This window comes from Tupaia chinensis, unplaced genomic scaffold (assembly GCF_000334495.1).
Source record: "Tupaia chinensis unplaced genomic scaffold, TupChi_1.0 Scaffold000627_1, whole genome shotgun sequence".
In the NCBI taxonomy this organism is placed as follows: domain Eukaryota; kingdom Metazoa; phylum Chordata; class Mammalia; order Scandentia; family Tupaiidae; genus Tupaia; species Tupaia belangeri.
The window spans coordinates 1,783,619-1,798,522 of record NW_006160147.1 but is presented as its reverse complement, the minus strand read 5'-3'; the positions used below and the strand labels follow the sequence as shown (position 1 = coordinate 1,798,522).

General features: G+C 52.7%; 1 pseudogene; it reads right to left on the bottom strand.

Annotated features, from left to right (window-relative positions):
• Positions 1-13,275: 13,275 nt before the first annotated feature.
• Positions 13,276-14,528, bottom strand: LOC102478240 (glyceraldehyde-3-phosphate dehydrogenase-like; annotated as a pseudogene).
• Between the last annotated feature and the right edge of the window lie 376 nt (positions 14,529-14,904).

Genomic DNA, 14,904 nt, shown 5'->3' with positions numbered 1-14,904 from the left:
TCCCACTCTATCGATATATTTTGAAGCATTGATTTTATACTTTTAGAATTTTATTTAGTTTCAGAAATGCTTGTAGGTAGGGCAAACACTTCCAAGGGACGGCCGTCGCCTCCATGACATAGTACCCTGGAGCTGGGTTCACTCAGTGACTTCTCCGTCTGCCCTTCAGTGTGTCCGCATTCACAGCCACTGGACGAGGGGCAACTGCTGAGGAATGGAAGCGAGCTGGGCAGATTGAGGACACAGGGAGTCAGTGCACCTTGACCACCTGCTTTTCTTCCATGCCCTTGCCAGGATAAAACAGCCTCCAGCCTGGGAGACGGGGGTGGGCTCTTGAAGTCTAGCTTTGCTTCTTACATGCGGTGTGCGCTTGGTGATCCCCCTCACCCTCTCTGAGCTCAGGTCCTCACTCGTAAACCATAAGGTCATTCTAAGTGACTCCTAAATCCTCTTCCAGCACTATTGTGAGGAGAGTCTGAGATGCGGAGCCAGGACCCCGGATTAAAGCACCAGCTTCTACTCTCTAGCTATGTGGAGGGCAGGTCTCATAACATGCCTGCGCCTCGTCTCATCTGTACGTGGGAGGCAATAACCCTGCCGCATTCCCAGGGAGCCCCTGGACTAACACTGGGTCCTCTGGAGCAATGGCCAGAGAGCATTTCACTTCATACATCTAGGCCCTGGGGCCACGTGGCTCCTCCAGAAACAGCCGCCCCTACTCTGGGAGTGCCTGGGGACACAGAGGTGAAGCTGCTCCCCAGTGGAGGCACTCATCTCTTCCTGGCATGACCAGAGGACACTCGGGGACACACGCTGTGAACGTGGAGGCAGGGGCGGGAAGGCCGAGTGTCCAGGTTGCCACAGGACAGGCGGTTAGGAGCAGAAAGCAGAGGCCGAAAAATGCCAGAGGGCTACAGGAGAGGGGCCGGGGCGGTCTCAACTGCAATGCCAGAGAACCTGGGCCTGCCCCTCTTCCCACCAACCTGAGCTCCATCTGGGGACTCGCTGTTTCAGAACTGTCTTGGTACAAACAGGAGTGCTTGAAGCAAGAGAAGAAAGGGCGTGATTGTGTCATAGCCTTTCTGAGGAAGCGCAGGAGGGGAGGCGGCTCAGGCTTGCTCCCTCTCTGTGGCCCCATGGAGACTCTGTCTGGAAGAGTCAGTGGTCCTCAGAGCCCACAGAGGCTGGCCCTGGACAGACCCTTCCCCTCATCAGCTGAGGCTCCCAGTCTTGGGTGCCTGGGGGTCTGGACAAATGCCTAACAGGGAGACGCTGTGGGAGTCCTGTGGTCACCCATCCTGCCATCCAGCCTGGGAGGCCTGGGTTGCCTAGGGTGAGTGGGCTCCTGGGCAGAAGATACAACCCACAGTGGCCATCAAGGGCTTGGCATACCCTGGGTGCTCAGGAGCGGTCTGTTTCATCGAAGTCAAGAGGCTGAACAAGGAGATTCTCTGTCACTGTCTTTTTAAGAAAGGTTATGATTTTTTGAATAAGTAATACATTCTTTGTGTTCAAAATCCAAAAGGTACAGAAGGCTGTGCAGAGGGTCTTTTCCCCCGCCTGTCTCCCCATCAGCCGTTTCCTGCGGGGATACCAGTGCAGCAGCTCACGTCCTGCCAGACTTATTCCGTGTGCACGTAAGCAGGGAGCCACTACGCCCTTCCGTTTTCATGTAGGGCATCCTGAAGGTGGCGGCACACTCGTGCCCCCTCCCCACTGCCCTGTACGGATTTGACCCATCTCTCTGGATGAGTGTTTGCTGTTTGGGCTTCTCATTGTAAGGTAGGCAGGGCTAGGCCTGGCTCACAAACTTGCTTCCTGTCCTGTCTCTCCTCTGCAGGCTGGCTGAGGGCCCTCGGGCTGCCCCACCACCTCTCTGAGCCTCCATTGCCTCCTTCATATGTGATGGGTACCGACTGCAGTCCATCGCCTCAATGTGGAAGAGAGGCATTATTATCCCTTTCACTTCTGCCATTTCCACATCCGAGTGCTCATTCCGCTGGGATGTAGAAAACGCCATCTGTTCTTGGTGTGCCTCGTCCTCGCTGGGGCTGTGGGCAGCCTGAGGCAGGGTCGTGTGGGGCCAGGGTGGGCACAAAGGGGAGGGCGCGCCTATCGCTCCTGGCTAATGGTGCTGCTGGACACACCCTTCGTCCTGTGAGGCCCCTTCTACTGAGGAGGCCGCGGTGGGGACAGAAGCCCTCTGTAGGGCTGTCCTGTCCTCTCCGGAGATGTGCTGGCTGCTTCTCGCTCTGCAGTGGGGCCGGCCACCAGCCCTTCTCTCAGGCCCCACAGAGTTCCCTCATTCTCCCCCACCCTGGCTCTAGCCACGAGCCATTTCTTCTCTGGGGAAGAAATTTCCTTGCCCTCCTTACTTCTAGCCAAGAGACTGTGGCTGTGCCCGGAACCCCTGAGGACTTAGGCTCGTGGAAGATGAAGCCAAAGGCACTCATAGGCTGCTCCATTTCCTGCCTCCCGCAGACCTGGGCTGCTGGTGTCAGTGAGGGGAAGGGACGGGAAAGGCAGGGGAGGAAGACGTGCATTCTCGTAGGCCACGCAGTGAGCCCAGCTGGACTGCGGGACCCTGAGGGCCTTTCCACTCCCGGTCCTCGATCCTGTCTGAGAGTGTGAACTTCGGACCATCTGGGCAGTCCCGCAGAGAGAGGGCTGTGTGGACATCCGGAGGAAATGACCATGCTGCGCGTAAATCCTAAGCAGGGCGTTTAGGCAGGAAGCGCACCGGTGACCCCGGCAGCTGGTGTGGCCTGCGATGCCAGCCAGGCAGGGATGCTCGTGAGCATTGCTTCCAGGGGCCCCAGGTCCTCGAGCAGCCAGATGCAGGGGCCTAGTGAGGAGGTTCTCCTTCCCAGGTGAGCTCCTCCTGGGTTCAGGGATGCCTCTCATGGCCTGGTCATACCCTGAAACGCAGATCTGCGTAATTGTATGGTGTGAAAAGGCAAGTTAGGGCCTGCTGGCGGTGCAGAGGTGGCCGGAAACGTCCTGTCGCAGCCCCACAGGAAGCAGCCTGCGTGCATCTGGAGACCTCCCTGGGTACACCAGGTGTGTGTGCTCGTGTCTGGGCTGAGCCTGGGGCGGACCGAAGCATCAGGACCCTGTTGGGGGCTCTTGTTCTCTCTCACTTTGGGAATAAACAAATACATTTGAAAGCAAATGGCAAGTCACAGTGAGTCCGAGCTCCTGGACGGGCTATCCAGGGTCCAGGCATCGTTCTGAGTACGGTCCCAGAGCCATCCCGCTCCATGAGAGATGACGGGGCAGTTCTCCCTTTGGTCACAGCGAAGTCCATCTCAGCCTTGTGACAAGGACAGCCTGTGGGTATATGCAGTCAGTTATGACCCACGTGACAAGGCCTGGGAGGGCAGGAGCACAGTAGCCTTCCGGAACTACCGTCTGCCCTTGTCCTTGGGGGTCCTCACGCCACGTGTGAACTGAGCACTCACGGCTGAGTGACAGTGACAGTATGAGTGAAAGCCTGTAGACAACTACTGTGTACCAAACACCCCCAGGGCTGTCTGCGGGGTCCAGCTGGTCAGCCCTCACACACTCCAGAGGAATACTGCCAGAACACCATTGCACAGCCGGGGACAGGTGCACGCCAAGGTGCCCCAGGTCACCGCCTAGTACCAGAGATGAGATTTGGGCCCAGGCCACCCGCCTCCAGGCTCACACTTACGTGACTCTGGGCTGTGAGAAATAAGAAGCAAATTCCTGTAAGTCACCTATAGGCCTGGGTAGCTTGGTGCTATTAGGTGCTCTCTGTTCATGCAAGCTCGACCGTCATCACTCACTTCTTTTCTAATGTTGAAAAGAAATCTTCACCCTCGGAACCACCAATCCAGGTGTCAGTTTCCCATCCCTAAAATGGGGAGCTCCTCTCAACTCCTCTCTCGCTCTTACCCGCCTTGTGGGTTTGCCCAAAGATCTGTCGGCTGTTTCCCTGATGGCTTGTAAAGCTTCCCTCTCTCTCTAGACCCTGGTCCATTGCTGCTGTTTCCTGACGGGGCTCCCTCCCTGGCCCTCCCACCTGGCTCTTCCCAGGACATGGATCTGACCAGGTCACCTTTCCGTACGCCCATGACGGTGGTTCTTAGCCACGGTGCATGTGGATTCCCCGAGCACTCCCAGAGGAGACGCCGATTCCTTCAGATCTGTGTTTTTTCTTTTATTTATTGTTTGTTTGTTTATTTTACTATCAGGAGTGTATGCTCCAGAGACAGAGAAGAGAGGGAAAATGAGAAATCACCCCCCAGGGGGACGGCCATGCCGCGATCCCTTGTCCTCCATTCCCCTCTCAGGAGTCTGGGCATGCACACACACATGTCTGGTGTGATTTTCAGCCACTAGGTCTGGAGTTTGAACTATGGTCAGCCATGTGGGAGTCCAGCACCTTAACCACCATGCCACCTGCTGGTCCCCAGATCTGTATTTAAAAAATACTATTATTTTTTTATCGTCATTATTTTATTTTACTTTTTAAAGTTGACCAGAGAGAGAGGGAAAGTGAGAAAGCAAGCTGCCAGGTCTGGGACTCAAACTTTGGTCAGCCATGTGGGAATCCAGCCACCTTAACCACCACGCCACCTGCCGACCATCCCAGATCAGTATTTTTAAAGACCATCATCGAAAACAATTCTGATCTATACCCTTGGCTGAGGCGTGCCGGCTACAGAATGCAACCCGAGCTCCATGCTTGTCCCTGCTTACCTTCCCAGCTCCTTTTCTCAAGCTCTGGACTCTAAACATGGGGCCAACTTGCAGCACCCTGACATTTCGGCTGTCCGCGTCCTTGCCTGCTTCTTGTCTGTCTAGAACGCCCTCCATCACCCAGGCGGTCCATCTTCTAGGATGCCTCCTGACAGCACATTCCTCTTTGACTCCTGGCTCTAACCCTGCACTCCAGGAGCCCCCGGGGACCACTCCCAGGCCTGGGTCTCTTCCCGGCCTCCTCTGTTCTCCTGGCTGCCTCGTCGACCCGCTCCCCTGGGCCTGTGCTGAACCCTATTTCTGCCCGAAGCCCCAGGAGCAGGCACAGCCCCGGCACACACCCTCTGGCCCCGGCGGTATCTGGCAGTGAGCCGAGAGGCAGAGCGTGTTGCCTCCTCTCCTGTGTTGTCTGACAGTCACTGCAAAATCCAACTATTTTGTTATTTTTTTCTGCAGCCTTCTCACTTTCTAATCTATTTTCCATGACCCTCCAAATGTGTTATTTCCCCAAACACAGACCTGATCATGTAATCCCCTTGCTTAAAATCCTGCACCGTCTCAGTTGTTTATAGAACAAGTTTCAGATGCCTTCGCAAGGCACTGAGGCCCCTACTGTCTGACCTGGCTTTCTCACTTCCTTCCACAATTCCTTTGAAACCTGAGAACCAAAGGGTGGGGTCATGGTTCTCTGGGTTTTCATGTCTCTTGGTTCACATTTCCTTCTTTCCCTTATTCTCTATTTGGGGAACTCCTATTCATCCTGCAAAGCCCAGTTTAAATATTACCTCCTGTGCGAAGCTCTCTGCAGTTCCCGCAGATGGGGGAGCTTTTCTCGTCTGTGTTCCCCGAGGCCTGAGATCTCTTTCTGCACCTACCACACATTGTGGTTCTGCTCACTTCTCTCCACCTCCTCTGCGTGATTGGAGGGTCTCCTCGGCAGAAATCCAGCTTCTGGAGGATAAATACAAACGATCAGAGCAGCTCACACGTCCTCGGAGCTTCCGTGTGCTGTGCATGTGCTTTACGGCGTGTTAGCTCACCTACTGCCCATAACAACCTGGAGTCATTGCTGTTATCACCACCCCCGGTTGACAGATGAGGAACCGAAGCCAGCGCATTGCATAGTTGGTAAGCGTGGCGGTATTACAGTAGGTGCTGAAGCTGGGATTCGAACCAGGTCTGTGCCGTCTATACCATTCTGATAAATGCTTGCAGAATAAATGGTAGTCCACTATCTCTGAGCTATTGAGAGAGAGAGAGAGTTACAAAACATGATATGACTCGGTCCCTGCCCATGTTATCCCTGGTGTCAGGCCGGTGGAAACCTGGGCTCCCGAGGCCTGGTCTGTGGCTTTCACTGACATGACAGAACACTCACCCTTCTAGCAGGTGTCACCAACCCTCGCTCCCTCCTCTCATGACCCCCACGAGCCTCAGCCTCCTTTCTTAATGTTTCTCCTGTGTTTTGCTTTGCTTGCCCAGTCTGGAAAAATGACTGGTTGGCCTACAGCTCGGAATTGGTGTCTGGTCTCCCCATGGGCCCCCTTGTGCCCTCTCCCTCCAACCCCCATGCACAACCTTGGCCTTGTTCAGAGTCACAGAATAGGCTCAGGGGCTGAGCCACATGGCTGCCCGCCCTGACTCCCTTCTGAGCCCATGAGCCTGCGGACTCCTGCCCTCTGCAGGGAAAGGCCGCCCTGGAAGGGCAGATAGAATGTGTTCATCCTCCTTTCTGCCTCTGCCCCTCATCCCAGGCACAGAACTGCTACTGTCCCCTGCCCCCTGCCACAGGCTCTGCCTGGGAACAGCAGGATGCCCATGCCCATGCCCTGCAGGGGCTGACATTGCCTGGGGCTGGCGACCCAGGAACAGGCAGAGGCAGGGAGGGAGACTGCACATATTCTGTAGCTGCTAGGCTGCTCTGCCCCCAGCAGTGGTTCTCCAGAGAGTGCAGCCACCAGTCCAACCGGAAACGCTTCAGAGCACCCCTCCTTTAGGGAAGCCAGGCTCCCACTCCCGGGTAGACCCCTCTGTGCCTGCGGTCACTCTGGCTTCCACTTGCTCTCACTTGCTTACACTTTGTCCCTGGGTGCCCATGTCCCCTTGTCGTGTGGCTCTGTGCCCTGGGAACTCCCGGCAGGTGGAGCAGGGTCCCAGCGGAGGGATTGTCTCCCCTGTCAGACTGGGCCTTTCCCAAGAGCAGGCAGAGAAAGGGGTGAGAAAGAGGAGCTTGCTCTTTCACCCTGTTGCGGGGCAGGGGCCTGGGGCCTATTCAGAGGGCTCCATGGAGTGACAAGGAGGCTTGCTGTCTGCTCTGAGAGCCGAGCACAGCCGACAATGGGCAGGACAATCTGGGAGCACCAAGACCCACAGCGACTGTCTCAACCCAAAGGCACACGGCAAAAGATAAACACTTTTTATGGGGGTGGCTCATGGAATAGCACTGTGAAGGGATCCAGAGCATTGTTGGGGTGTCCTTGCCAAGAGACACTGTGTTTCCTTCGTGGTGTTTATGCTGGCCAAGGCGTCCACCAACCGGGGTTTAGCCAGGACGGCACTGGCTGAGGGCCGAGAGCTGCCCAAGGAACTGACTGGACCCCGATGCTGCTCCTGGGATCCAGGCACCTCTGCAGAGTGAATGCGGCCGTCTCTACCAGGCCGTGGAAGACCATCCCGGGAGCCCTCTCTTGGAAGCACTGAGTGGTGAGACTAGGGTCTCTGCAGCAAGATTGGCCCCCCTGTGCCATGGCCCCGATGCCCTCCCGCTGCGTCTCTAGGAGCCCCCTCTTGCTCATCTCGGGCGACAAGGCCGGCTGTCCCCTCCCCTAGGGCTGTTGTGAGGACAGAGCAGTGTTTGAGGCTGGAAGCGGTGATGTGAGTGATGGAGCGGCCCATCTTGGCCCACCCCAGGTGTGGGGAATGTTCAAGCCATTCGAGCCAAGCCACAAAACGCAGGCGAAAAGGCAAAACATGTTTTGGAAGATGGCTGGCAGCCCCGACCGTCTGCTCCCGGCTGGGGCTCAGTGGAAGGCTGTAGAGTTAGCAAAGTGGTGTGGGGCATATGGGGCTCGGGGGAGGCAGCCCAGGACAGGGGTGGATCACATTCTTGGAGCCTCCCCCTTCGCCCGGAAGCAAAGAACCTCATCCCCCTGGTTATTGTCAGCTTGGTGCTTCCAGCTGAAATGACCTTGGTGGGAAGTCTTCCTTCTGTCCACCTTGTCTCCCTCGTGATGGAATTCAGCTCCTTTCTTCTACCCAGGTCCTCTTTGGGGACAGAGGAGCTCTAAATTATTCTGTCTTAAGAGAGCCTGGATGAGAGGCGGGCTCTGGGCTCCTTGGAGACAGGTGCTGGGTAAACGGGTGTTGTCGCGAGTGCTGTTCCAGCCTCGGCATTACTCATCTGTCGGCTCCTCTGAGTGCAGGAGCTCTCTGGGCAGGCGGCCACCTTCTCCCTGTCTGTTCTAGAGGGTGAGGGGAACAATGGGGGCACAATGGGGAGGTGTGAGGAGGAGGAAGAGCAAGGCCTGGGGCAGGCAGAAGGCCTCCCTGCTGTCCCTGCTGAGGGCTGGCAGAAGGGGGGTTTGCCGTCCTGCTCTGGTTGCCCTGGACAGGGACCTTCTTCCCCTCCTCCCTCCTCTCCTTCCCCTGCCTTCCCGCATCCTTTCTCTTCTCTTCCTTCCTGCCCCTCCTCACTCAGCCCTCCGTTTCCTCCCCTCCCCATCCCTCCGGCTGCCCCTGCTCTCTTGGTTCTGCTTCTTCCTGTCTCACCCAGGCTCTGGCTACTCTGACTGAGCTCAGAGAAGAGATATGAAATGCATTAGCCCTCAATTGCAGCAGGATGAAGTCATCCTGGCCTTCTCTCCGCTAGGCCCTCGCGGAGCTGCAGGCGCCGCCTGGAGTCCTAAGGAGCTGCCTGGACTGAGCTCAGGCCCTTGCTGGTGTCCCCTGACACTATCCCAGAACTGGGTGGCTCCTTCATCCCAAGCCTGTCGGGGCGGGGGCAGCAGAGGTGTCTCAGAGTCTGCGCACCTGTGAGCTCCCCCTTCGGACTTTCCTCCAGCCTCTGAGCCCTGGACCTTGTCCAAGGAAAGTGCCCCTTCGTTTTATTTTTCCTGGTTACCCCTAAGCCCCTTCCAGTGCCCCTGCTGCCTCCGCACCAGGGCTTCCATGCTAGGCCTGTCAGCTCCCTCTACTGCCTCCTCCCTCTCTCCTGCCACCCCTTGGTCACCTCAGGCCTCTGCCTGCTCACTTCTGCTCTGTCTCGCTCTGGCTCCCTCTTTAGACTAAGAACTCAGTGAAGGCTCCGGTGTATTCCGGCACCTGCACAGGCCTGGCATTCATCTGACAAGTGTTTAGTGAGCACCTACTATGTGCTGGCACTGTGCTGGGCTCCGAGGGTATAGCTGTGAACAGGATCCTAATGCCTGGGCCGGTGGAAGATACAGAAGGAAATACCCCAATAAATCTAAGCATATGGAGAATGGCAGTAGGCTGCGAAGGGGAGAAAGCAGCCAGGTAGGTCCCTAACACGTTATGTAATGCATGAATGAGGAATTAACGTCAGTGTGTGTGTGTGTGTGTGTGTGTGTGTGTGTGTGTGTTTTAATTTCCTTTCCTATTCTGCTTCCAAGCCTGAAGTCTGGTCTGTACCACCTAAAAATATCCTTAATTATATCCTGTCCCAAATTATTCTCTCATTTTTTCCCTTTGTATTAGCCTCGTCTCCTTAATAACAATAGCAAATTTCCATGCATTAAAAGACTACTATGGGGCCAGCCAGTGGCATGGTGGTTAAGGCAGCTAGAGCCCACACGTCTAACTGTGCAGTTCGACTCTTGGGCCTGGTGTCTTGAAAAACATTCTGGGTGCATGTGTATGCTTGCCCAAAATCCCGAGAGGAGACTGGAGAAGGGATTACAGTGTAGCTGTCCCTCCTGGGGGTGCTTTGTCACACTCCCTCCTCCCCAACTCCTCTCTCTCTCTCTCTGGCAAATTAAAAAAACAAAAGGATGCTTTTTTGTTTGTTTTTAAAGAGGCCTATTGTGCACTGGGCTGTATGTTAAATTTCTTTTTTTTTTCAAAAAAAAATTTTTTTTTTGGAGAGATTTTCACTACAGGGCATGTGAACTCTCCAGACAGAGAGAGACACAGAGACAGAAAGCGAGAAATCACCCCCCAGAGGGGATGGTCAGGCCGCAATCCCTTCTCCTCCATTCTCCTCTCGGGATCTTGGGCACACACGCACACGCGCCTGGTGTGAGTTTTAAGCCACCGGGTCCGGGATGCGAACCACAGTCGACTACGTGGGCGCACAGCGACATAGCCATTACGCTAACTGCTGGTTCCCGAATGTTAAAAATTTTAACATATTGATATTACCACATTTTAAAATTTTTATTTCTGCTTTATTTTATTTTTTTAAAGTTTTGTTTTTGTTTTTGTTTTTTTATTTTGCTATAGGGAGCATGCACTCACCTGAGAGACAGACAGAAAACCAGAAATCACCCCTCCCCAGGGGAATGGCCACACCACAATCCCTCCTCCTCTATTCTCCTCTTGGGATTTTGGGCACATATGCACATGTACCCATTGTGAGTTTGAAGCTGCCAGATTTGGAACTTGAACCACTGTCAGCCATCTGGGAGTTCAGCAACGTAACCATTACTCTATCTGCTGGTCCCTTGACTTCTGCTTTAAATATAAGAACCTGGGACAGATTGGATGACTTCTTCAAAGTCATTTGGTGAGTGTCAGTACAGGCTCCTCGTCTTATGCTTCCTTGTCCTCCAAGGGGACTAGATCCCATCAAAGGAGCCTGAGAACTATGCAGTGTGAATGGGAGACCTGGAGACATAGCCCTGCTCCCAGGCACCCAGCAAGGTTGGAGGTGCCACCAGCCCACCCTGTGACATTACACTGCTCTCTGCTTCCAAAGAGGCACGGGGAGGCCCACTCTGAGTTCTAGGCCCTGCCACCTATCCTGGAATCATGCCACCTGCATGCCTTTCTCCCCCTCCCTTCCTCCCACTGCCGTCTGTACACGAGAGTGGCAGGGACAAGTTGCCGGGCCCTTTTCTTCTTGTGCGCCATGGCTGCCTTCTCTAAGAGGCAAGGCCTCAATGCCGCCAGACCTGTCTCTCTCTAACCCCATATTTGTTCTGAGTAACAACTCTGCTCCATGTGACCCGTCTTCACAATTACACAAACGCAACACCACGTTTATAAACAGAGGCTTCCCCACCTACGAGCAGACTCGAGACCCTGCGGGGGGCTGGCAGAGTGAGCAGCGTCTAGTCTTTCCTCTATTAAGGCTCCAGTGTGGGGTACTCTATAACCCACTCTTTTTTTTTTTTAGCCTATTTATGTATTTCATCTATGAGCAAGAAACAGAGAGGGATACACACACACAGACAGCACTCCATCAAGGTCTCGACGCCATGATTCACCCCCACTTCAGTCAGCCCTGGAGGACTCAGGGAGGTCTCTAGGTAGGAACCTTCCCGTGAGAGTTGGCCTCACAGTGTCCTGTTTCACCCTTACGCCACTGTCCAGCCCTTTGAAACCCGTGCGTTACCAAAACCAAGACAGGTTTCTTTTTTTACACTTTTTTTCTTATTGCCAGAGCGTGTATGCACCTGAGAGAGACAGCGATCAAGAGAGAGAGAGAGAGAGAGAGAACGTGTCCCCCAACAGGGAGTGATCACACTGCAATCCTTCCTTGTCCCTTTCTCCCTTCTGCCAGGATTTTGAGCGCCTGTGCACATAACCTGACGTATTTTTTCAGTTACTGGGGCTAGGATTCAAACTGTGGTAGGCATGTGGAATCCAGCTCTCCGTGTGCAGTGTTCGACCACTGTACCACAGAGCTGACCCTCTTACTGCTTCTTCTTTTTAAGGCTCTTGCCAAAGGGTCTGTGACCTCACCAGAGACAGAGGAAGACAGGGAGAGGAAAAGTGAGAAATCACCCTCCAGGGGGGATGGTCAGGCTGGAATCCTTTCTCCTCCATTCTTCTCTTGGGATTTTGGGCACGCACACACATGCGCCCAGTGTTGAATTTCTAGCTGCTGGAGCCGGGACTCAAACTGCAGTCAGCCATGTGGGAGTTTAGCTCTTTAACCACCATGTCACCTGCTGGCTCCAACCCTCTTACTTCTTAAGTCAACTTTTTTGAGTTATACTTTTCATAGAGTAACAAGTACTCATTTTAAAGGTTACATAGTTTGATGAACTTTTATACACACACACACACACACACACACACACACACACACACACATATATATATATACACGCACATCCCCATGTAACCAATCAGATGTATAGAATTTTAATTTTTAATTGACAAATAAAAGTTATATATATATATTTATGTGGTACAACATGATGTTTTGATATATGTATACATTGTGGAATGACTGAATTGAGCTAATTAACGTACTACTTATCTCATATTCTATACATTTTTTGTAGTAAGGACACTTAAAATCAGGACCAGCAGATGGCATAGTGGTTACATCGCTGGACTTTCACATACTCAACCACAGTTCGAGTTCTGGACCCGGTGGCTTAAAAATCACACCAGTCACATGCGCATCTGTGCCCAAGATCCCAGGAGGAGAAGGGATTGCAGCATGGCCAATCCCCCAGGAGGTGATTTCTCACTTTCCCTCTCACTGTCTCTATCTCTCTCTGTCTCTCTGTTGAGTTTATGCACCCTAGGCAAAAAACTCTCAAAAAAACAAACAAACAAACAAAAAAAAACAAACCACAAAAGACTGGACCAGCAGTTGGCGTAATGGCTGTGTGGCTAGACTCCCATGTAGTTGACTGTGGTTTGAGTCCCGGACCTGGCGGTTTAAACTCACGCCAGGCATGTGTGCGTGCATGCCCAAGATCCCGAGAGGAGAATGGAGGAGAAAGGATTGCGGTGTTGCTTTTTGTCTCTCTGTCTCTGTCTTTTTGACAAGTGCAAGCTCCCTATAACAAAAAACCTCTCAAAAAAAAAAACCTCACAATCTACTCTGTTAGCAAGTACACTACATGTCATTATTAACTCTAGTTGGCATGTTGTGCAATAGGTCTCTTGAACTTATTTTTCCTGCTTAGCTGAAATTTCTATCTTTTGATCAACCACTCCATGGCTCTGTCCAGTGGCCCACCCCAACCTCTTGCAATCACACGTTCCTCTCTGATTCAGGGGTTCAACTCTTTTAGATTCCACATATAAGTGGGATCATGAAGAATTTGTCTCTCTATGCCTGGCTTACTTCACTTAATGTAGAGTCCTTCAGGTTCATTCACGTTCATGCAAATGACAGGATTTTCTTTTTTTTTAAGGCTGAAGAGTATCTAGCATGTGTATGTTGTGTGTGTGTGAATATTCACATGCACACACTCACACATACATATATAATTATATATACCACACTTTTTTTTTTCTGATACAGTGTACTTTATTGATGGTTCACGACAAGGTAGGGCTCCCTGAGTCCCTCCCCTTCTCCAGGGGGTCTGGGATGAAGGAGGGGAGCTTCTCAGTGTGGTGGGGACTGAGTGGGAGCAGCACCTCCCCAGCAGCTGAGAGCCTCTCTTCCTTGTGCTCGTGCTGGGGCCAGTGGACCAGGGTCTCTACTCCTTGGAGACCATGTGGACCATGAGGTCCACCACCCTGTTGCTGTAGCCAAATGCATTGCCATACCAGCATCAAAGATGGAGGAGTGGGTGTCACTGTTGAAGTCATAGGAGATGACCTGGTCTTCGGTGTAGCCCAGGATGCCCTTCAGGGGTCTTGTGAGGTCTGCCTCATCACCTTCTTGAAGTCATCGTATTTGGCAGCGTTATTTAGGTGGCAGGTCAGGTCCATGACCAACACATTGAGGGTGGGGACATGAAAGGCCATGCCAGTGAGCTTCCTGTTCAGCTCCGGGATGACTTGCCCACAGCCTTGGCAGCGCTGGTCAATGCTGGGATGATGTTCTGGGTGGCCCCACAGCCATCAGGCCACAGCTTCCCTGAGGGGCTGTCCACAATCTTCTGGGTGGTAGTGATGGTGTGGACTGTGGCCATGAGTCCTTCCACAATGCCAAAGTTGTCATGGATGACCTTGGCCAGGGGAGCCAAGCAGCTGATGTACAGGAGGTATTGCTGACAATCTTCAGGGAGTTGTCATACTTCTTGTGGTTCACGCCCATCACAAACATGGCAGAAGGGGCAGAGATGATGACCCTTTTGGCCCCACCCTTCAAGTGAGTCCCAGCCTTCTCCATGGTAGGGAAGACACTGGTGGACTCCACAACATACTGAGCACCAGCATCACCCTATTTGATGTTGGTGGGATCTCACTCCTGGAAGATGGTGATAGATTTCCCACTGATGACAAGCTTCCCATTCTCAGCCTTGATGGTGCCATTGAACTTGCCATGGGTGGCCTCATCCTGGAACATGTAGACCAAGTAGTTCAAGTCAATGAAGGGGTCGTTGATGGCGATGATATCCACTTCGCCAGAGTTAAAGGCTGCCCTGGTGACCAGGTGCCCAATACGGCCAAATCTGTTTACTCTGACCTTCGCCATCGTGTCTCCCAGACACCACTGGCACTGCATGAGAAGACATGGCTGTCTGTCAAATGGGGAGAGCAGAGAGCCTTCCTCATTTTCTTTATCTGTTCATTCATTGAGGAGCACTTGGGTTGAATCTAACCTTGGAGACTGTGAACAGCACTTCAGTAAACATGCAGGGCAGGTATCTGTTCAACATACTGATTCTGTTTCCTCTGGAGACATACCCAGTAGTGGAATTGCAGGATCATATGGTAGTTCTATTTTCAATTTTTAAAGGAACCTCCATAATGTTTTCCGTAATGTCTGTACTAATTTACATCCTCATCAACAGTGTATTGCTTTTCTCCAAATCTTTGCCAATGCTTATTGTCTTTCATCTTCTTGATACAAGCCATTATAATAGGTGTGAGGTAATATCTCATGGTGGCATTAATTTGCGTTTCCCTGTTGGTTAGTGATGTTGATCAGCTTTTCAAATACCAATCAGCTGTAAAATATTTCCATCACTGTGAGAACTTCATGTCATGTCACTTGCCCCACATGGAAACCATTTAGTGCTATTCCCAATTTCTAGTAATAACAGACTAGGTTATTTGAACCAAATCTACCATTGAAAA